We start from the raw sequence: 23907 nt of genomic DNA, 5'->3' as shown, positions 1-23907 counted from the left end.
TTTTATCTGAAGTTAAAATAGATCTCTGTTCTTTATAGCTCTTTGTAGATTAGGCAGTGTGCTAAACACTGTTAAAAATTAAATTGGGAAGAAAGGAATGAATGAAGAAGAAAGCAAAGGATGAAAAGATGGGATTATTACTTGACTAGTGAATAATTCGTAAATGTGACAGTTAAGGACAATTTGAATCTCACCAATCTGTTCACCCTACTCCAGTCCCAACCCATTTTAATATGTCTTTCTGTTCTAACTGGGATCTTGAAAAATAGTACTTTGTTCACCGTTCTGCAAATAAAAGGCAGCATGTAGGTCATGTCCTCATTTCCCTATTCTACATTCAGCTGAAAAACAAAGGTTTCTCTGTAAAGATTTGGTGGCTGTCTCCATTTTTTAAGAACTATACCAAGAATAAATTTAACTCCAGAATTACATATTCTGCAAAGGAGAAGGAAATCAGAAAGAAGGTAGTATTTCTGAGGTGATAACTGTAAAAAGAGGTATACAAAGAGTGAATCACTTTTTACTGTTCAGAAAATCAGATGTTTCCAATTATATGACACTGCTCCTATTCTCTGATTTCTTGAAGTGTTTGCTTGATAAATCTATCAGAACTGATAATTTTGCAGGATATGAGGCAAAACTCAGTTGTACTGTCTATACACTAGCAACAAACAATTGGGAATTAAATTTTAAATATATAATTTATCATCAAAGAAGTCAAATACCTCAAAAGTAAGGTAACAAGAGAGGTGCAAGACTTCTACCCGGAAAACAACAAAACATTGCTGAGGGAAACTGTAGAACACTGCAATCGATAGGTTATGTTCATGAATTGAAAGACTACATACTGTTAAGATCTCATTGCCCACAAATTGATCTACAGATCCAATGAAATCAAAATATGAAGCTTTCTTGTAGAAATTGGCAAATATACATGAAATGCAGCAGACCCAAAATAGCCAAGAAAATCTTGAAGAAGAAAAAAAAGTTGGAAGACTTTACTCGATTTTATGACTTGCTTTAAAGCTACAGAAATTGAGTGTGGTACTAGAGTTAGGACAGACGTAGATCAATGGATAGAATAGAGAGTCCAGAAATAGATCCACACGTATGTAATTACTGACTTTTCAACAAAAACACCAAGCAATTCAGTAAGTTGTTATGGAATGTGATTTCAGTTGGACCTGGAGTAATGATACCTGTATGAGAAAACACCAAACATTGATGCTTTAATGCAATGTGCATTTATTCAAAACTGATCAGAGACCTAAATGTGAAGGCAAAGCAAATCTTCTAGAAGAAAACAGTATCTCCATGACTCTCAGGATAGGCAGGTATTTTAGGACACAAAAGATGTCAACCATAAAAGATAAAAACTGATAAATTTCACCAAAATTAAACCCTTCTCATCAAGAAGATACTATTAAGGTGAAAAGGCAAGCCATGACCAAGGAGAAAACATTTGCAATACATGTAAATGACAAAGGATTCATATGCAGAAAAACAACTTGTAAAAGCCATTTCAAAAGTAACACAATATAAAAATCAGTGACTTGAATACACACTTCACAGAAGCTATCCAAATGTGCAATTAGCACAGGAAAAGGTGCCCAACATCAGTCATCAGGGAATGCAAGATGAAACCATGAAACCACAAGGAAATCACACTGCGTACCTGCTGAATGGTGAGAATGTGGAGCAACTGGTATATGTCAATTGGTATTGTCACCTTGGGAAAGAGCTTGCCAGTTCCTCATAAAGGTAAACATTTGCCTACCCCATGACTCAGTGACTCTACTTCCACAGATACAACCAAGAGAGACAAGTATATGGGCCCACAGCAAGATTTGTGCAAGAATATTCTCATAGTTCCAAACTGGGAACTACCCAAATATCCATCAGCAAGTTAGTGGATAATCAAACTAATGGTATATTTATACACTGGGATATTAGTCTGCGATTTTAAAAAGTGAATTCCTGATAGAACAACAAGGATAAGTCTAAAAAATGTTGAACAAAGAAAGCTAGACATGTTACATTTATATCAGGTTCAAGAACAGGCAAAGCAAATACCGAGTGGTTACCTCTGGGTGAGCACAGGGTGGAAACAAGCATGAGAGAACTTTCTGGAATGATGGGAGTATTCTATAAAGTGATTTAGATGATGGTAACATGCATAAACTTTTAAAATTTTTTTGAGCTGTGTACTTAGGATATATGCATTTTATTGTATGTGAATTATACCTCAATAAAGTACTGGGGGAAATAAGGAAGATAGCAAGATTTTCTCCACTGCTACAAAACACCCAGAGGCTGAATAAATTACAACTAACATATTTCCTATTGGGATGCTGAGCTCAGAAGAAAATATAGAAAATCCTTAAAGTCTGGGGGAAAAAAAGGATACATAAACTTAAGCCACAGATGTAACTGCTAAACATGAAAGCCCTTCCTCTCCAAGGACAAAATATAGTAACCAGAGTTTGGGGAATAGGAGCTTAGGCCTGAACAAAGTTGGAGAATTAAAGATATGCATAAAGCTGGAATAGTCAGAGGAGTTACACCTAAGGATAGGTAAAGAAGTCTGGCACCTCGTGAAGGAAACTAAAAAGTGGTTGACTAACTCTGCCCCTCTTGCGAGTGTAAATGGTGATGAGGATGGTGCCACCTCTGTAATCATAAGGCCTGCTTTTACCCAGATCAAGGGTTTAATGCCACACTCATGAGGTCTGCAGATCAAGAAAAAGTAGATTTATGGCCTTTGCTGGGAATCATTAGAATACAAGTCTTTTTGAAAAATATCCAGTTCCCTACACTCCACAAATTATGAAATCACTATATAAAAGAGGAAGTGAGTCCCCAGTATGAATGTTAAAAAAAAAAAAGTTTGCTGAAGACAAAGACGGTGGAATAGGAGGATGCTGAGCTCACCTCCCCTCACAAACACATCAAAACTACAAATACATATGGAGCGACTCTCAGGTCAGCGTGGGGACTAGCAGAACAGCTCTTCCACAACCAAGGCTGTAAAGAAAGATCCACACAGAGCCTGGTAGGAAGGGAAAAGAAGCAATCTGGTGGAGACCTGCACCCCTAGTGGGGGATACAGAAGAGGAGGGAGAGATCACAGGCTCAGGGATCCTCCCCGGGTAGTGAGGGGTTCCAGCCACTTACTAGGCACGCCAGCACAGGGGCCTGACATCAGGAAGATGAGCGCTTTTAGTGAGTTTGAAAACCAGTGGGGCTTACCTGAGGGCTATAGGAAACTGAGACCCCATTCTTGAAGAACATATGCGTGGACTTGCTTACTTCCGATCACAGTGTGGAGGCAGCAGATTGAAAACTGCCTGGGGCTCTGGCCAGTTTGCCGGGACCACCCTAGCACACTCCCGAGCCTGCACTGGGCTCCTGGCTCCAGTCCCCCTTGCTCTGGTGCTGCTTGCCACTAAGGCAGAAGCTGTAGTTTTCAATGAGCGTATGCATACTTGGAGAGAACTGAGCCAGCTCAGACCCGGCCCTGCCTCTGGCCAGCCATTGCCAGCGAGCCCTTTGGTGCACACACACAGGAGCGAGCAAGGCTATCTCCAGGGTGGAGACCATCACGAGAGCACCAGTCCTTGCGCAGACTCGGAAGGGAGTGAAGCTAGCTCCAGGGCAGAGAGAAGCATCATTGGAGCTTTGTATACATGTGGGAGGGGGCTGGGCCAGCTCAGTGGCATGGCATCAACCCCTCCTTCGCCAACCCAGCCTCTAACCAAGGCGTGCACACCAGGGAAAAAGTGAAACCACAGAAGTGTAGCCCCAAGTCCTCAGGCCTCAGCCATATCCCAAACCAAGGTGGAGGCTGCTACCACACCTGGGAGAAACCCAACTCCCTTGCAGCTCCAGCTCCATCCCCTTAGGCCCCAGCCCTGGCCCCAGTAGAGCAGTTACAGCCATTGAGCATAGGAAGGCCCCAGCTTGCACCTGGCTCTGGCTCTAGCCCCTCCAATTCCGTTCTTACCTCCCACCAAAGAGGTGGCTCCCAGAACACCCCAGGGAAAGAGGCAGTTCATGCTCTTTTGAGAACCAGCTCTGCGCCAAAGCTACTGGGCACACTCAGACTGCATAGAATGCTCCCATACAAGGACACACCTTCAAGACCAGGATAGGTAACTGTTTCACCTAATTTCATAGAGACATGGAAAGTTAAAATGAGCCTACAGAGGAATATGTTTCAAACAAAAGATCAAGGGAAAAAAACCCTAATGAAACAGAGATAAATAATTTACCTGAGAAAGAATTCAAAGCAATAGTAATAAGAATGCTAACTGAACTAGGGGAAAGAATAGAATTGACACTGTAAGAATTTTAATAAGGAACTAGAAAATATAAAAAGAACCGGTCAGAGCTGATGGATACAATAACTGAAATGAAAAACACACAGAGGGAATTAACAGCAGATTAAGTGATACAGAAGAACTCAGAGGGGAAGATGGCAGAAGAGTAAGACGCAGAGATCACCTTCCTCCCCACAGATACGCCAAAAATACATCTACATGTGGAAGAACTCCTACAGAACACCTACTGAACGCTGGCAGAAGACCTCAGACCTCCCAAAAGGCAAGAAACTCCCCATGTACCTGGGTAGGGCAAAAGAAAAAAGAATAAATAGAGACAAGAGGATAGGGACGGGACCTGCACCAGTGGGAGGGAGCCGAGAAGGAGGAAAGGTTTCCACACACTAGGAAGCCCCTTCGCAGGCAGTGACTGCGGGTGGCGGAGGGGGAAGCTTCGGAGCCGCGGAGGAGAGCACAGCAGCAGGGGTGCGGAGGGCAAAGCAGAGAGATTCCTGCACAGAGGATAGGTGCCGACCGGCACTCACCAGCCCGAGAGGCTTGTCTGCTCACCCTCCGGGGCGGGCGGGGCTGGGAGCTGAGGCTAGGGCTTTGGTCAGAGCGCAGGGAGAGGACTGGGGTTGGCAGCGTGAACACAGCCTGAAGGGGTTAGTGCGCCACGGCTGGCCGGGAGGGAGGCCGGGGAGAAGTCTGGGGCTGCAGAAGAGGCAAGAGACTTTTTCTTCCCTCTTTGTTTCCTGGTGCGCGAGGAAAGGGGATTAAGAGCGCTGCTTAAAGGAACTCCAGAGACGGGTGCGAACCGCGGCTAAAAGCGCGGACCCCAGAGACGGGCATGAGACGCTAAGGCTGCTGCTGCCGCCACAAAAAAGCCTGTGTGCAAGCACAGGTCACTATCCACACCCCCCTTCTGGGGAGCCTGTGCAGCCTGCCACTGCCAGGGTCCCGGGATCCAGGGACAACTTCCCCGGGAGAACGCACGGCGCGCCTCAGGCTGGTGCAACGTCACGCCGACCTCTGCCGCTGCAGGCTCACCCCGCATCCGTACCCCTCCCTCCCCCTGGCCTGAGTGAGCCAGAGCCCCCGAATCAGCGGCTTTTTTAACCCCGTCCCGTCAGAGTGAAGAACAGACGCCTTCCAGCAACCTATACGCAGAGGTGGGGCCAAATCCAAAGCTGAGCCCCGGGAGCTGTGAGAACAAAGAAGAGAAAGGGAAATCTCTCCCAGCAGCCTCAGAAGCAGCGGATTAAAGCTCCACAATCAACTTGATGTACCCTGCATCTGTGGAATAAATGAATAGACAACGAATCATCCCAAATTCGTTGGGATGAAAGGCTCTTGGTGCTGCAGCCAGGAGTCACCTCTGAGGTGGGAGAGCCAACTTCAGGACACTGCTCCACAAGAGACATCCCAGCTCCACATAATATCAAACGGCGAAAATCTCCCAGAGATCTCCATCTCAACATCAACACCCAGCTTCACTCAACGACCAGCAAGCTACACTGCTGGACACCCTATGCCAAACAACTAGCAAGACAGGGACACAACCCCACCCATTAGCAGAGAGGCTGCCTAAAATCATAATAAGTCCACAGACACCCCAAAACACACCATCAGACGTGGACCTGCCCACCAGAAAGACAAGATCCAGCCTCATCCACCAGAACACAGGCACTAGTCCCCTCCACCAGGAAGCCTACACAACCCACTGAACCAACTTTAGCCACTGGGAACAGACACCAAAAACAAGGGAACTACGAACCTGCAGCCTGCAAAAAGGAGACCCCAAACACAGGAAGATAAGCAAAATGAGAAGACAGAAAAACACACAGCAGATGAAGGAGCAAGATAAAAACCCACCAGGCCTAACAAATGAAGAGGAAATAGGCAGTCTACCTGAAAAAGAATTCAGAATAATGATAGTAAAGATGATCCAAAATCTTGGAAATAGAATAGACAAAATGCAAGATACATTTAATAAGGACCTAGAAGAACTAAAGATGAAACGAACAACGATGAACAACTCAATAAATGAAATTAAAAATACTCTAGATGGGATCAATAGCAGAATAACTGAGTCAGAAGAACAGGTAAGTGACCTGGAAGATAAAATAGTGGAAATAACTACTGCAGAGCAGAATAAAGAAAAAAGAATGAGAACTGAGGACAGTCTCAGAGACCTCTGGGACAACACTAAACGCACCAACATTTGAATTATAGGGGTTCCAGAAGAAGAAGAGAAAATGAACGGGACTGAGAAAATATTTGAAGAGATTATAGTTGAAAACTTCCCTAATATGGGAAAGGAAATAGTTAATCAAGTCCAGGAAGCACGGAGAGTCCCATACAGGATAAATCCAAGGAGAAATCTGCCAAGACACATATTAATCAAACTGTCAAAAATTAAATACAAAGAAGACATATTAAAAGCAGCAAGGGAAAAACAACAAATAACATACAAGGGAATCCCCATAAGGTTAACAGCTGATCTTTCAGCAGAAACTGCAAGCCAGAAGGGACTGGCAGGACATATTTAAAGTAATGAAGGAGAAAAACCTGCAACCAAGATTACTCTACCCAGCAAGGATCTCATTCAGATTTGATGGAGAAATTAAAACCTTTACAGACAAGCAAAAGCTGAGAGAGTTTAGCACCACGAAACCAGCTTTACAACAAATGCTAAAGGAACTTCTCTAGGCAAAAAATACAAGAGAAGGAAAAGACCTACAATAACGAACCCAAAACAATTAAGAAAATGGGAATAGGAACATACATATCGATAATTACCTTAAATGTAAATGGACTAAATGCTCCCACCAAAAGACACAGATTGGCTGAATGGATACAAAAACAAGACCCATATATATGCTGTCTACAAGAGACCCACTTCAGACCTAGAGACACATACAGACTGAAAGTAAGGGGATGGAAAAATATATTCCATGCAAATAGAAACCAAAAGAAAGCTGGAGTAGCAATTCTCATATCAGACAAAATACACTTTAAAATAAAGACTATTAGAAGAGACAAAGAAGGACACTACATAATGATCAAGGGATCGATCCAAGGAGAAGATATAACAATTGTAAATATTTATGCACCCAACATAGGAGCACCTCAATACATAAGGCAAATACTAACAGCCATAAAAGGGGAAATCGACAGTAACACATTCATATTAGGGGACTTTAACACCCCACTTTCACCAATGGACAGATCATCCAAAATGAAAATAAATAAGGAAACACAAGCTTTAAATGATACACTAAACAAGATGGGCTTAATTGATATTTATAGGACATTCGATCCAAAAACAACAGAATACACATTTTTCTCAAGTGCTCATGGAACATTCTCCAGGATAGATCATATCTTGGGTCACAAATCAAGCCTTGGTAAATTTAAGAAAACTCAAATTGTATCAAGTATCTTTTCCAACCACAACACTATGAGACTAGATATCAATTACAGGAAAAGATCTGTAAAAAATACACATGGAGGCTAAACAATACACTTCTTAATAATGAGGTGATCACTGAAGAAATCAAAGAGGAAATAAAAAAATACCTAGAAACAAATGACAATGGAGACACGACAACCCAAAACCTATGGGATGCAGCAAAAGCAGTTCTAAGAGGGAAGTTTATAGCAATACAATCCTACCTTAAGAAACAGGAAACATCTCGAATAAACAACCTAACCTTGCACCTAAACCAATTAGAGAAAGAAGAACAAAAAAACCCCAAAGTTAGCAGAAGGAAACAAATCATAAAAATCAGATCAGGAATAAATGAAAAAGAAATGAAGGAAATGATAGCAAAGATCAATAAAACTAAAAGCTGATTCTTTGAGAAGATCAACAAAATTGATAAACCATTAGCCAGACTCATCAAGAAAAAAAGGGAGAAGACTCAAATCAACAGAATTAGAAATGAAAAAGGAGAAGTAACAACTGACACTGCAGAAATACAAAAGATCATGAGAGATTACTACAAGCAACTCTATGCCAATAAAATGGACAACCTGGAAGAAATGGACAAATTCATAGAAATGCACAACCTGCCATGACTGAATCAGGAAGAAATAGAAAATGTGAACAGGCCAATCACAAGCACTGAAATTGAAACTGTGATTAAAAATCTTCCAACAAACAAAAGCCCAGGACCAGATGGCTTCACAGGCGAACAGAAATCCAACAGCAAATTAAAAGGATCATACACCATGATCAAGTGGGGTTTATTCCAGGAATGCAAGGATTCTTCAATATACGCAAATCAAGCAACGTGATACACCATATTAACAAATTGAAGGAGAAAAACCATATGATCATCTCAAAAGATGCAGAGAAAGCTTTCAACAAAATTCAACACCCAATTATGATAAAAACCCTGCAGAAAGTAGGCATAGAGGGAACTTTCCTCAACATAATAAAGGCCATATATGACAAACCCACAGCCAACATCGTCCTCAATGGTGAAAAACTGAAAGCATTTCCACTAAGATCAGGAACAAGACAAGGTTGCCCACTCTCACCACTCTTATTCAACATAGTTTTGGAAGTTTTAGCCACAACAATCAGAGAACAAAAGGAAATAAAAGGAATCCGAATCGGAAAAGAAGAAGTAAAGCTGTCACTGTTTGCAGATGACACGATACTATATAAAGAGAATCCTAAAGATGCTACCAGAAAACTACTAGAGCTAATCAATGAATTTGGTAAAGTAGCAGGATACAAAATTAATGCACAGAAATCTCTGGCATTCCTATACACTAAGGATGAAAAATCTGAAAGTGAAATCAAGAAAACACTCCCATTTACCATTGCAACAAAAAGAATAAAATATCTAGGAATAAACCTACCTAAGGAGACAAAAGAGCTGTATGCAGAAAATTATAAGACACTGATGAAAGAAATTAAAGATGATACAAATAGATGGAGAGATATACCATGTTCTTGGATTGGAAGAGTCCACATTGTGAAAATGACTCTACTACCCAAAGCAATCTACAGATTCAATGCAATCCCTATCAAACTACCATTGGCATTTTTCACAGAACTAGAACAAAAAATTTCACAATTTGTATGGAAACACAAAAGACCCCGAATAGCCAAAGTAATCTTGAGAACAAAAAACGGAGCTGGAGGAATCAGGCTCCGACTTCAGACTAGACTACAAAGCTACAGTAATCAATACAGTATGGTACTGGCACAAAAACAGTATGGTACTGGCACAAAAACAGTTCAGTGGAACAAGATAGAAAGCCCAGAGATAAACCCACGCACATATGGTCACCTTATCTTTGACAAAGGAGGCAGGAATGTACACTGGAGAAAGGACAGCCTCTTCAATAAGTGGTGCTGGGAAAACTGGACAGGTACATGTAAAAGTATGAGATTAGATCACTCTCTAACACCACACACAAAAATAAGCTCAAAATGGATTAAAGACCTAAATGTAAGGCCAGAAACTATCAAACTCTTAGAGGAAAACATAGGCAGAACACTCTATGACATAAATCACAGCAAGATCCTTTTTGACCCTCCTTCTAGTGAAATGGAAATAAAAACAAAAATAAACAAATGGGACCTAATGAAACTTCAAAGCTTTTGCACAGCAAAGGAAACCATAAACAAGACCAAAAGACAACTCTCAGAATGGGAGAAAATATTTGCAAATGAAGCAACTGACAAAGGATTAATCTCCAAAATTTATAAGCAGATCATGCAGCTCAATAACAAAAAAACAAACAACCCAATCCAAAAATGGTCAGAAGACCTAAACAGACATTTCTCCAAAGAAGATATATTGATTGCCAACAAACACATGAAAGAATGCTCAACATCATTAATCACTAGAGAAATGCAAATCAAAACTACAATGAGATATCATTTCACACCAGTCAGAATGGCCATTATCAAAAAATCTACAAACAATAAATGCTGGAGAGTGTGTGGAGAAAAGGGAACACTCTTGCACTGCTGGTGGGAATGTGAATTGGTTCAGCCACTATGGAGAACAGTATGGAAGTTCCTTAGAAAACTACAAATAGAACTACCATATGACCCAGCAATCCCACTACTGGGCATATACCCTGAGAAAACCATAATTCAAAAAGAGTCATGTACCAAAATGTTCATTGTAGCTCTATTTACAATAGCCCGGAGATGGAAACAACCTAAGTGTCCATCATCAGATGAATGGATAAAGAAGATGTGGCACATATGTATGATGGAATATTACTCAGCCATAAAAAGAAACGAAATTGAGCTATTTGTAATGAGGTGGATAGACCTAGAGTCTGTCATACAGAGTGAAGTAAGTCAGAAGGAGAAAGTCAAATACCGTATGCTAACACATATATATGGAATTTAAGAAAAAAAATGTCATGAAGAACCTAAGGGTAAGACAGGAATAAAGACACAGACCTACTAGAGAATGGACTTGAGGATATGGGGAGGGGGATGGGTAAGCTGTGACAAAGCGAGAAGGAGGCATGGACATATATACACTACCAAATGTAAGGTAGATAGCTAGTGGGAAGCAGCCGCATAGCACAGGGAGATTAGCTCGGTTCTTTGTGACCACTCGGAGGGGTGGGATAGGGAGGGTGGGAGGAAGGGAGTTGCAAGAGGGAAGAGATATGGGAACATACGTATAACTGATTCACTTTGTTATAAAGCAGAAACTAACACACCATTGTAAAGCAATTATACTCCAGTAAAGATGCAAAAAAAAAAAGAAGAAATCAGAGCAATCTGGAAGACAGAATAACAGAAATTACTCGATCAGAACAACAAAAACAAATTTTAAAAGTTGAGGGGCTTCCCTGGTGGCGCAGTGATTGAGAGAGCCTGTGTGTCCAGAGCCTGTGCTCTGTAACGGGAGAGGCCACAACAGTGAGAGGCCCATGTACCGTGAAAATATATATATATATATTGAGAATAGTTTAAGGGACCTCTAGGACATCAAGCATACTAAGATTTGCATTATAGGGGTCCCAGCTGGAGAAGAAAGGGTAAAAGGGGTAGAAAATATATTTGATGAAATGATGGCTGAAAACTTCCTAACCTACAGAAGGAGATAGGTATCCAGGTACAAGAAACACAGAGTGCCAAACAAGATGAATCCAAAGACACCTACAACAAGACATATTATAATTAAAATGTCAAAAGTTAAAGAGAATTCTAAGAGCCACAAGAGAAAAACAAAGAGTCACATATAAGGGAAGCTCCATAAAGCTATCAGCTGACTTTTCAGCAGAAACTTTGTAGGCCAGAAGGGAGTGGCATGATATACTTAATGTGCTGAAAGGATAAAACCTACAAGCTAGGATACTCTACCCAGCAAGATTATCATTTAGAACTGAAGGAGAGAGAAAGAGCTTCTCACAAAAGTAAAAACTAAAAGAGTTCATCAATACTAAACTGACCTTACAGAAGTGTTAAAGGGTCTTCTTTAAGTAAAAAAGAAAAAGCCACAACAAGAAATAAATTATAGGAAGTGAAAAATCCCACTGGTAAAGGCAAATATATAGTAAAGTCTGTGGATCAACCACTTAAATATCCTAGTACAAAGGCAAAAACACTGTAAAATTAACTATAACTACAATAAACAGTTAATGGCTAAGCATGAAAATGTAAAATATGACATCAAAAACATGAAACAAGGGACTTCCCTAGCAGTCCACTGGTTAGGAGTATGCATTTCCACTGCAGAGGGCGCAGGTTCAATCCCTGGTTGGGGAACTAAGCTCCCACATGCTGCATGGCACAGCCAAAAAATAGAAATAGAAGAAAAAAACCCACACAAAACATGAAACAAGGTGGGGGTGGTAAAAAATGCAGAGCTTTTAGAATGTGTTTTAACATTTTTAAACAAGTAGATCAAGTAGATACAGTTATAGGTCAGTTATAGGTTACAGGTCAACATATATGAACTACACACTAACCACAAATCAAAAACTTACAATAGACATAGAAAACCTAGAGAGAAAGGAACACAAACATGACATTAAAGAAAATCATCAAACCACAAGAGAAGAGACTAAAAGAAGAACAAAAGACCAGCGAACTACAAAAACAACCAGAAAGTGAATAACAAAATGGCGTGCCGCAAAAAGAACATACCTATCAAAAATCACTTTAAATATTAATGGACTAGGACTTCCCTGGTGGCACGGTGGTTAAGAATCCACCTGCCAATGCAGGAGACACAGTGGTTAAGAATCCACCTGCCAATGCAGGAGACAAGCCCTCGTCCAGGAAGATCCCACATGCCGCAGAGCAACTAAGCTGGTGCGCCACAACTACTGAGCCTGCACTCTAGAGCCCACGAGCCACAACTACTGAGCCCATGTGCCACAACTACAGAGCCCATGCGCTCTGGAACCTGCTCACCACAACTAGAGAGCCTGCACACCACAACTAGAGAGAAGCCCACGCACCACAACGAAGAGCCCACGTGCCACACTGAAGATACCATGTGCCGCAACTAAGACCTGATGCAGCCAAAAATAATAATTTTTTTAAAAGTCTATAAAAAAGACAAAGGAAGACTTTATACAAAGGGATCAATACAGAAAGGGACATAATATTTGTAAGCAAATATGCACCTAATATAGGAGCACCTAAATATATAAAGCAGATATTAACAGACAAAAAGGGAGAAACTGACAATAATATAATAAAAGTAGGGGACTTTAACACCCCACTTACATCAATGGAGAGATCATCACACAGAAAATCAATAAGAAAGCAGTGGCCTCAAATGACACATTGGACCAGTTGGAATTAACAGATACATAATGGAACATTCCATCCAAAAACTGCAGAAAACACATTCTTTTCAAGTGCTCATGAAGCATTCTCCAGGATAGATCACATGTTAAGCCACAATACAAGTCTCAAAAAAGTTAAGAGGATAGAAACTATATCAAGCGTCTTTTCCAACCACATGGTATGAAGCCAGAAATTAATTACAGGAAGAAAAACAGGGAAAACAAAAACACTAGGAGATTAAACAACATTCTAATAAAAAACTAATGGGTCAGTATAGAAATAAAAGAGGAAGTCAGAAAATACATTGAGACATGAAAATAAAAACACAACTTTCCAAAGTCTACAAGATGCAGCAAAAGCAGTTCTAAGAGGAAACTTTATAGTGATGCAGGCATACTTCAAGAAACAAGAAAAATCTCAACCTAACCTACCATCAAAAGGAATTAGAAAAAGAAATACAAAGTCCAGAGCCAGAAGAAGGAAAGAAATAATAAGGATCAGCAAGGAAATAAATAAAATTGAGGCCAAAAAAACAACAGAAAAGATCAATGAAACCCAAACAATCATAAGAGACACATATTAATCAAACTAACAAAAATTAAATTCAAAGACAAAATATTCAAAGCAGCAAGGGAAAAGCAACAAATAAGGGAATCCCAACATACAAGGGAATCCCCATAAGGTTATCAGCTGATTTTTCAGCATAAACTCTGCAGGCCAGAAAGGAGTGGCAGGATATATTTAAAGTCATGAAAGGGAAAAGCCTACAACCAAGATTACTCTACCCAGCAAGGATATCATTCAGATTCGATGGAGAAATCAAAAGCTGTACAGACAAGCAAAAGGTAAAAGAATTCAGCAGCACAAAGTGAGCTTTATAACAAATGCTAAAGAAACTTCTCTAAGAGGGAAACACAAGAGAAGAAAATGACCTACAAAAACAAACACAAAACAATTAAGAAAATGGTAATAGGAACAGACTGGCTGAATGGATACAAAAACAAGACCCATAGATATGCTGTCTACAAGAGACCCACTTCAGACCTAGAGACACATACAGACTGCAAGTGAGGGGGTGGAAAAAGATATTCCATGCAAATGGAAATCAAAAGAAAGCTGGAGTAGCAATACTCGTACCAGACAAAATAGACTTTAAAATAAAGACTGTGACAAGAGACAAGGAAGGACACTACATGATGATCAGGGATCAATCCAAGAAGTAGATATAACAATTGTAAATATTTATGCACCCAGCATAGGAGAACCTCAATATATAAGGCAAATACTAATAGCCAAAAAGGGAGAAACTGACAGTAACACAATAATAGTGGGGGACTTTAACACCCCACTTACCAATGGACAGATCATCCAGACAGAAAATTAATAAGGAGACACAAGCTTTAAATGACACATTAGACCAGATAGACTTAACTGATATTTATAGAACATTCCATCCGAAAGCTGCAGAATACATTTTCTTCTCAAGTGCACACAGTACATTCTCCAGGATAGATCACATCTTGGGTCACACATGAAAAGATGCTACACATCATTAATTATTACAGAAATCCAAGTCAAAACTACCAGAAGGTATCATCTCACACCAGTAAGAATGGTCATCATCAAAAAATCTACAAACAATAAATGCTGGACAGGGTGTGGAGAAAAGGGAACCCGCTTAAAAAAAAAAGGGAACTGTTGATGGGAATGTAAATTGATACAGCCACTATGGAAAACAGTATGGAGGTTCCTAAGAAAACTAAAAATAGAACTACCATATGACCCAGCAATCCCACTCCTGGGCATATACCCAGAGAAAACATAATTCCAAAAGATACATGCACCCCTGTGTTCATTGCAGCACTATTTACAATAGCCAAGACATGGAAGCAACCTAAATGTCCCTCGACAGATGAATGGATAAAGAAGATGTTGTACATATATACAATGGGATATTAATCAGCCATAAAAAGGAATGAAATTTTGCCATTTGCAGAGACATAGATGGACCTAGAGACTGTCATACAGAGTGAAATAAGTCAGAAAGAGCAAAACAAATAGCCTATATTAATGCATATCATAGAGAACAAATGTATGGACGCCAAGGCGGGAAAGGCGGGGGTGGGATGAATTGGGTGACTGGGATTGACATATATATGCTACTATGTATAAAACAGATAACTAATGAGAACCTACTATATAGCCCAGGGAACTCTACTCAATGCTCTGTGGTGACCTAAATGGGAGGAAATCCAAAAAGAAGGGGATATACGTATACATATAGCTGATTCACTTTGCTGTACAGCAGAAACTAACACATAGTAAAGCAACTATACTCCAAGAAAATATAATAGTTGGTGGTGATTGCCTCTTAAATGTCTTAAAGCCACTACCCTTCTTAAAAGAAAAACAAACCACAATGTGATTTCACCTCATACCTGTCAGAATACCTATCACTAAAAAGACAACAAATAATAAGTGTTGGCAAGGGTGTGGTGAAAAGGGAACTCTATTTCACTATTGGTAGGAATGTAAGCTGGTACAGCCACTATGAAAAACAATGGAGGTTCCTCAAAAAATAAAAAATAGAGCTACCATATGATCCAGCAGTTCCACTCCTGGGTTTATATCTGAAGAAAACAAGAGCACTAATTAGAAAAGATACATGCACCCAATATTCACAGCAGCATTATTTACAATAGCCAAGACATAGAAACAACCTAAGTGTCCATCAACATATTAATGGATAAAGAAGCTGTGGTACACACACACACATACACACACACAAATGGAATATTACTCAACCATAAAAAAGAATGAAATTTGCTATTTGCAACAACGTGGATAAACCTGGAGGGTTTACGCTTAGTAAAACAAATCAGACAGAGAAAGGCAAACGCTGTTTTCACTTATATGTGGAATCTAAAAAATAAATCACATGAATGAATATAACAAAACAGAAACAAACTCATAGATACAGAGAACAAACTAGTGGCTACCAGTGGAGAGAGTGGTGGGGAGAGGAGCAAGATAGGGGAAGGGGACTAAGAAGTACAAACTACTAGATACAAAATAAGTAAGATACAAGAATGTAATGTGTAGCACAGGGAATATAACCAATATTTTATAATAACTTTAAATGGAGTATAATCTATAAAAATATCAAATCACTATGTGTACACCTGAAACTAATATAACATTGTAACTCAACTACACTTTAATTAACAAAAAAAAGAATTTAAAAAAAGTTCAGGCAAAGTGAGAGTAGCTTGGGTCAGGCTAAACCTCTTCCCAGTAAGTCAATAAGTTAATGACCCTGGACAACAATTTTTTGCGGGGGGGCCATGCCACTTGTCTTGTGGGATCTTGTTCCTCAACCAGGGATCAAACCCGGGCCCCCCCTGCAGTGGAAGCATAGAGTCCTAACCACTGGACCACCAGGGAATTCCCCAGGACAATTTTTAAAAAGAAAGTTTGAAGGCCCTGGAGAGTGAACAAAAGACAGAAAAAGTAGGGGATTTGACGCTTGTTTAGCAGGACCTTCATTGGATAAAATGACATATATATAGCTTTTCCACAGAGAGGATCCCCAATGCACACAGCTCACTAAAGTAGTGTTCATACAGGCAGTGACTGTTGTCTTACGCTGAGGAGTAAGAGATCTTATTTAGAAGGAAACAGAGTGGCTGGAAATGGAGGGAGGAAATCCCAACAGGAAGGAGCCATAGGGGAACCCCCAAACCTGCATACAAAATTTTCCTCAAATCCTTGGCTTATTCAACTAAGTGTGTACAGGATGAAACTCCAGGAAGCCCAGGGGAAAACAGCTGGAAGGCAGAAGATCTGAGCAGAGCTCTTAGAGGTTGCTTGGTACCAAGAATACAAAGTTTCAAGTTCACATTCTTCCAATTTCCGGGGGCCTGATAAACACTTTAGACTTTATGTTGAAACCCAATAAGAGCCATAGGAATAAAGACCATTTTTCTTAAGGATTTAGAGCTATTCCTAGGGCCAAGAACCAAGTGGGAAAAGACCAGACTCAACAAAGTGTAAAACCAAGCCTCTGTAACATCAAGTTGATCTGCCAATAATTTAATTGACTTCTTGGACAAAACTCAATAGTCTTCTGAGGAAGATAACAGAATCTCTTCAATACATCAGTCACAGTGCTCAGTACAAAATGAAAAAGTAATAGATAAAGAGACAAGAAAGTGATCTTTATTTTGTTAAATAGTCAAGAAAAGCAGACCCACTGATAACCTATATAATGGAATTAGCAGCCAAGCTCTTCAAAATAAGTATGTGTTTTTTTAAAATAGATATTGAAAAACTGGCTATAATAAAATTGGGAAATTTCAGAAGATATAGAAATTAGAAAAGAGAAAATTAGAATCCTAATACTGAAAAATATCAAAGAATTTATTGAATGAGATTAATATCAAATAGGACACAATAGAAAAAGGGTCAGTGAACACAAGTCAATAAAATTTTTTCAAACTGAACCACGGGTAGTGAAGAAGATGAGGAAGAGACAGTCTGAGAGGCAGGGGCTTTGTCAAGATGGCAGAGCAGGAAGACCCTGGGTTTACCTCCTTCCATGGGCACCCCGGTCCCACTTGCAGCAAACCAGCACCAGCTTTGAGACACCCAGGACCCTGCAGCCAACCATGTCAGGAACTGGCCCCACCTGCCAAAAGGCCAATACTGGATCCTGGAAGCCCAGCCCCCAAACCACCCACCCGAGAACCCAGCTCAGCCCACCAGTGGGCCAGCACTAGCCACAGGACCAACACCCCACAACAGTGCGGCACCCCGCCACCTCATGTCCCAGCCCTGCCAACCAGCAGCCCACATAAAGGGCACCCCTAGAGCATATGGCTCTGGTGATGAGAGTGTAATGCGCTGCTCGGACACACAGGACATCTACAAAAGGCCACTTCTCCAAGGTTGGGAAAAGTAACCAACCTAACAAATAACACAGAAATAAAAACAGCAGTTAGGCAAAATGAGGAGAAAGGAACATGGTTCAAACAAAGGAATAAGATAAAACCCCAGAAGAAGTAAATGCACTGGAGATAGGCAATCTGATCCAAAGAAAATGAAAACACTAATTTCAAAAAGATACACGTACTCCAGTGTTCATGGCAGCATTATTCACAATAGCCAATATACGGAAGCAAGTGCCCATCAATAGATTAATGGATAAAGAAGCTATGGTAATATATATATATATATACACACACACACATACACACACATACATACATACAATGCAATACTACTCAGCCACAAAAAAGAATACAATCTTGCTATTTGCAACAACATGGATGGACATGGAGGGCATTGTGCTTAGTGAACTAAGTCAGACAGAAAAAGACAAATACTGTATGTTATTACTTACACGTGCAATCTAAAAACAAAACAAACAAATGAATATAATAAACAAAAACAGGCTTACAGATATAGAGAACTAGTGGTTACCAGTTACCTCCCTAGCTACCTCTCCAGTGGGAGAGGAAAGAGAGGAAGGGCAAGAGAGGGGTAGAGAATTAAGAGGTACAAAGTACTATATATAAAAGAAATAAGCTACAGGGATATATTGCACAGCTCAGGGAATACAGCCCATATTTTAAAATACCTTTAAATGAAATATAAGCTATAAAAACTTTGAATCACTATGTTGTACACTCAAAACTAATATAATATTGTAAATCAACTATATAATTCAATTAAAATGAAATATTTATCAAGTGACATTTTAAATATTTGAAGGTGTTTAAGTTTGTAAATGAAACAAACGTCATCCAAAAGCCCTGTAAAAAGACTGCTAAATTTTGATAGTCTTATACATAGAAAAATAAAAAGAAAAATTTTTATAAAATTTATAACTTTACTTAATATTATTTTTAAAAAAATTAGTGGCTTCTAATTGTGTTAATAATAGAATGCATCATCTATAGAAAAGCCTATCTCCCTCTTCAACATCATTTTCAGCTTCTTTCCTTTTTGATCATTATGATCCAACCACCATTGTCTTTCAGTTCCTCCAACAAACCAAGCTCTTTTTCACATGAAGGCTTTTACATGTGCTGTGCCTTGATTTTCCTAAAAAGTCCGACACACACCAGCTATTTTCCATTTATTATTCATACCTTAAATAAATGCCCCTTCCTTATCAAGACCTTCCCTGACTACACAATTCCAAACAGGCACCCCTTTTATTCACTATATAATCTTTTCCTTTGTTGCTCTTAACAAAATGTTTCATCATATAATTAGTTGGATGTTTACCCTATCTTACCCCTAAATGATAAGCTGTATAAACAACCAAACCTCATGATAGAATTTAGTGACAAATATAGTGCTTGGAACATAGATAATAAATATATATTTGTTGAAAGAGTAAACCAATAATTTTTATTTGTTTCCATTGTTCTGTAATAAATAGGCACTTTGCAGAAAAATATTATTTCTTCTTAGTTCTTCATTAGGTGGCACAGTTTAATAAAAATCTGTAATTATAAAAAATTTATACATATCATTTAATAAAATGATATTTTTTAAAAAGAGGAAAAGTCATGATAATCAAGCACATGCATCTGATACTCAGAAGGAGGTAAGACAGAGAATGAAGGCTGAGGGAGAAGTTGTGTCATGCCTTTCTCCTCACTTCCATGATTGCTGGCAATCCCTGGCTTGTAGATGCATCACTCCAATCTCTGCCATTTTCTGTACATGGCATTATACTGCGTCTGTGTCTCTCCTCTTAAAGGACACTAAATATACTGGGCTGAGGGCCCACCCTAATCTAATTTGACCTCTTAGCTAACTATATCTACAATACTGTTATGAGTTGAATTGTGTCCACCCAAGAAAGATATGTTAAAGTCTAACCCTCAGTTTCTCAGAATATAAACCTTATTTGGAAATAGCATCTTTACAGAGGTAATCAAATTACAATAAGGTCATTAGGGTGGGCCCTAATCCAATATGCCTTATGTCCTTATAGAAATGGGAAATTTGAACACAGAGAGGGACACAGATAGAGAGAAGATGATGAGAAGACACAGAACATCATCTACAAGCCAAGGAATACCTCAGAGTAACAGAACCTAGGAGAGAAGCAAGGAACAGATTATCCCTTACAACCCTCTGAAGGAATCAACTCTGCTAACCCCTTGATTTGGGTCTTCTAGTCTCCAAACTCCAGAACAATAAATTTCTGTTGTTTAAGCCACTCAGTGTGTGGTACTTTGTTATGGCAGCTCCAGGAAACTTACACAGACCTTATTTCAAAATTCGGTCCCATTCTGACGTTCTGAGTAGATGTGAATTTTGGGGAAACACTATTTTAAATCAGTACATTCACTAAACATTTAAAGAAGAATTAACACAAATCCTTCACAAACTGTCCCATAAAAGAAGAGGAAGGAACACCTCAATTCATTTTATGGGACTAGCATTACCCTGACACCAAATCCAGACAAAGATATCGCAAGAAAAGGAAAGGAAAAAACCTAAAGACAAATATCTCTGATGATTATCGATGAAAATATCTTCAACAAAAGATACTAGTAAACCAAAGATACTAGTAAACCAAACCCAGCAGTATATTAAAATAATTACACACCATGATGAAGTGGGATTTATCGTAGGAATGCAAGGTTGGTTCAACATATGAAATCCATGTAATACACCATATTAATATAATAAAGGACAAAAACCACATGATCATTTCAACAGATGCAGTAAAGATATTTGATAAAATCCTACACCATTTCATGATAAAAACAGTCAACAAACTGGGAATAGAAGGGAACTTCCTCAATCTAACAAAGGGCCTCTATGAAAAATCCACAGCTAACATGATATTTAACAGTGAAAGACTGGATGTTTTCCCCCTAAGATCAGGAAAACAAACAACAAGGTTGTTCAGTCTTGCCATGTCTATTCACCATTGTACTGGAGATTCTAACCAAGGCACTTAAGCAAGAAAAAACATCTAGATTGAAAAGGAAAAAACTAAAACTATCTTTACTTGCAGATGACATGATCTCCTATATAGAAAATTCTAAGGAGTACACTAAAAAAAAAAAATTAGAAATAATAAATGAGTTCAGCAAGGTTGCAAGACAAGATCAATACTCAAAAATCAGTTGTATTTCTATACCCTAGCAATGAACAATTCAAAAATAAAATTAATAAAACAATTAATTTAAAATAGTATCAAAAATAAATAAATACTCAGGAATAGATTTAACAAAAAAGTGCAAGACTTACACGTTGAAAACTTTTTTTAAAAAATCACTGAAAGAGAACCTAAAAAAATCACATGTTCATGAGTCAAGACTTAAAATTGTTAAAATGGTGATATTTCCCAAATTGAGCTACAATTTCAATAAGTCCCTATCAAAATCCCAGGTGCCTTTTTTTGCAGAAATTGACAAACTTATCCTAAAATTCATATGGAAATTCAAAAGGCCCAGAATAACCAAAGTAATCTTGGAAAGAGGACAAAAGTTGGAGTGTTAAGCCTCTTGATTTTCAGCCTTACTACAAAGCTACAGTAATCAAGACAGTGTGGGGTTTGTATATGGACAGACAAACAGATCAATGGAATAGAACTGAGTCCATTAAAAATCTCTTACATTTATAGTCAATTGATTTTTCAACAAGAGTGCCAGGGAAATTTAATGGAAAGAGTAGTTTTTTAAACAAATGGTAGTGGGACAACTGGAAGTCTACATGCAAAAGAAGGAAGTTTGACCTGTATATTATACCATATACAAAAATTAACTCAAAATGGATAAAAGACCCAAATGTAAGAGCTAAAATTATAAAACTCTTAAAAGGAAACATAAGCATGATCTTCATTACCTTGGATTAGGCAACGATCTCTTAGATATGAAACTAAAAAGCACCAGTAAAAAGAGAAAGAAATACAGAAATTGAAATTCATCAAAATGAAAAGCTTTTGTGCTCTCAAAGGTCCCCATCAAGAAAGTGAAAAGATAACCCAGAGAATGGGAAAAAAATATTGGTCAATCATATATTCAATAAGGGACTTTTATCCAGAATATATGAAAAGTGCTTGCAACTCAACAATAAAAAGACAAATAATCCAATTAAAAAATGGGCAAAAGAATCAAATAGACATTTCTCCAAAGAAGATACACAAATGGCCAATAAGAATATGAACATATGCTCAACATCATTAGCCATCAGGGAAATACAAATCAAAACCACAATAAGATACCACTTCACACCCACTAGGATGACTATTAAGAAAAAGACAATAAGTTCTGCTGAGGATATAAAGAAATCAGGATCTTCATACATTGCTGGTAGAAGTGTAAAATGGTGCAGGTGCCATGGGAAACATTTTGCAGGTTCCTTAAAAAGTTAAACATAGAGTGATCATAAGACCCAGTAATTTCTTTTTTTTTTAACTTTTTATTTTATATTGGAGTATAGTTGATTAACAATGTTGTGTTAGTTTCAGTTGTACAACAAAGTGATTCAGTTATACATAGACATGTATCTATTCTTTTTCAAATTCTTTTCCCAATTAGGTTGTTAAATAATACTGAGCAGAGTTCTCTATGCTATACAGTAGGTCCTTGTTGGTTATCCATTTTAAATATAGCAGTGTGTACATGACAATCCCAAACTCCCTGTCCCTTCCTACACCCACCCTTCTCCCCAGAACCATAAGTTCATTCTCTAAGTCTGTGAGCCTGTTTCTGTTTTGTAAATATGTTCATTTGTACCATTTTTGTTACATTCCTCGTATAAGCGATATCTTTCTGATTGTCTAACTTACTTCACTCAGTATGACAATCTCTAAGTCCATCCATGTTGCTGCAAGAGACCTAGTAATTTCACTCCTAGGTTTATACCCAAGAGAACTGAAAACATGTCTACACAAAAATTTGTTCATAAACAGTCATAGCAGCATTATTCATAATAGCAAAAGAGTGGCAATAACCCAATGTCCATCAACTGATGAATGGATGAATAAAATATATCTCCATACAACAATTCTTTTTTATTCAGTCACAAAAAAGAATTAACCACTGGAGAGTGACATCAGCAAGATGGTGGACTAGGAAGCTACAGGTCCACCTTCCCCCACAAAGACATTGAGTTAACAACAATATACAGAGAACCTCTCTGAGAACTCTAGAGACCAACTGAGAAGCTACGGCACCAGGCTATTGTAAAATCAAGAAGGAACTCCAGCAAAAGGGGTAGGAAAATTCACGTTTGATGCACCTGTTCATGCCCCTTCCTTTATGTAGCACAGCATAGAGGAAATCCTTGCTCCTCCCTCAGGATAGAAACAAAAGATGGACCATGTAGCCAACACTCTGGCTTGCTTGGGAGCAGCCTGAGGGACTGCTTTCTGTCTTGCCTGATTCAGAGCGTTTAACAGGATCAGTACCAGAATTTGGGAAGCTGCTGAAATCAGAGGCAAGCAGCATATCAGAGCAGCAGCTTTGCAGGAAGACACCAAGGGGAGCAAGAGATAAAAAATTGAGAGGTCTTAGAACCTACAGCTAGGCTGATTGGTGAAGGTCTTCCCTGTGTAAAGCTAGTATGCAAAGATTTGGAGAGGTGGTTATTTTTTCCAAATGCTCAAATCTCAGGAAAAAAATTGTAAGGCATACAAAGACACAGGAAAATGTTGGTCAGTCAAAGGAAAAAAAATAAAACTCTAGAAACTAACCCTAAAGAAATGCAGATCTATGAGCTCCCTGACAAAAAATTAAAATAATTGTTATAAAGATAGTG

At 38.9% G+C, this 23907-nt stretch overlaps 1 long non-coding RNA gene across 1 annotated transcript in view; it reads right to left on the bottom strand.

Moving 5' to 3' along the window:
* Positions 1–23907, bottom strand: part of LOC307197540 — a 102346-nt gene that overhangs the window by 5108 nt on the left and 73331 nt on the right. The window lies entirely within an intron of this gene.

Source organism: Stenella coeruleoalba (assembly GCF_951394435.1).
Source record: "Stenella coeruleoalba genome assembly, chromosome: 14".
NCBI classification, from domain to species: domain Eukaryota; kingdom Metazoa; phylum Chordata; class Mammalia; order Artiodactyla; family Delphinidae; genus Stenella; species Stenella coeruleoalba.
This window is presented reverse-complemented; position numbering and strand designations above follow the sequence as displayed.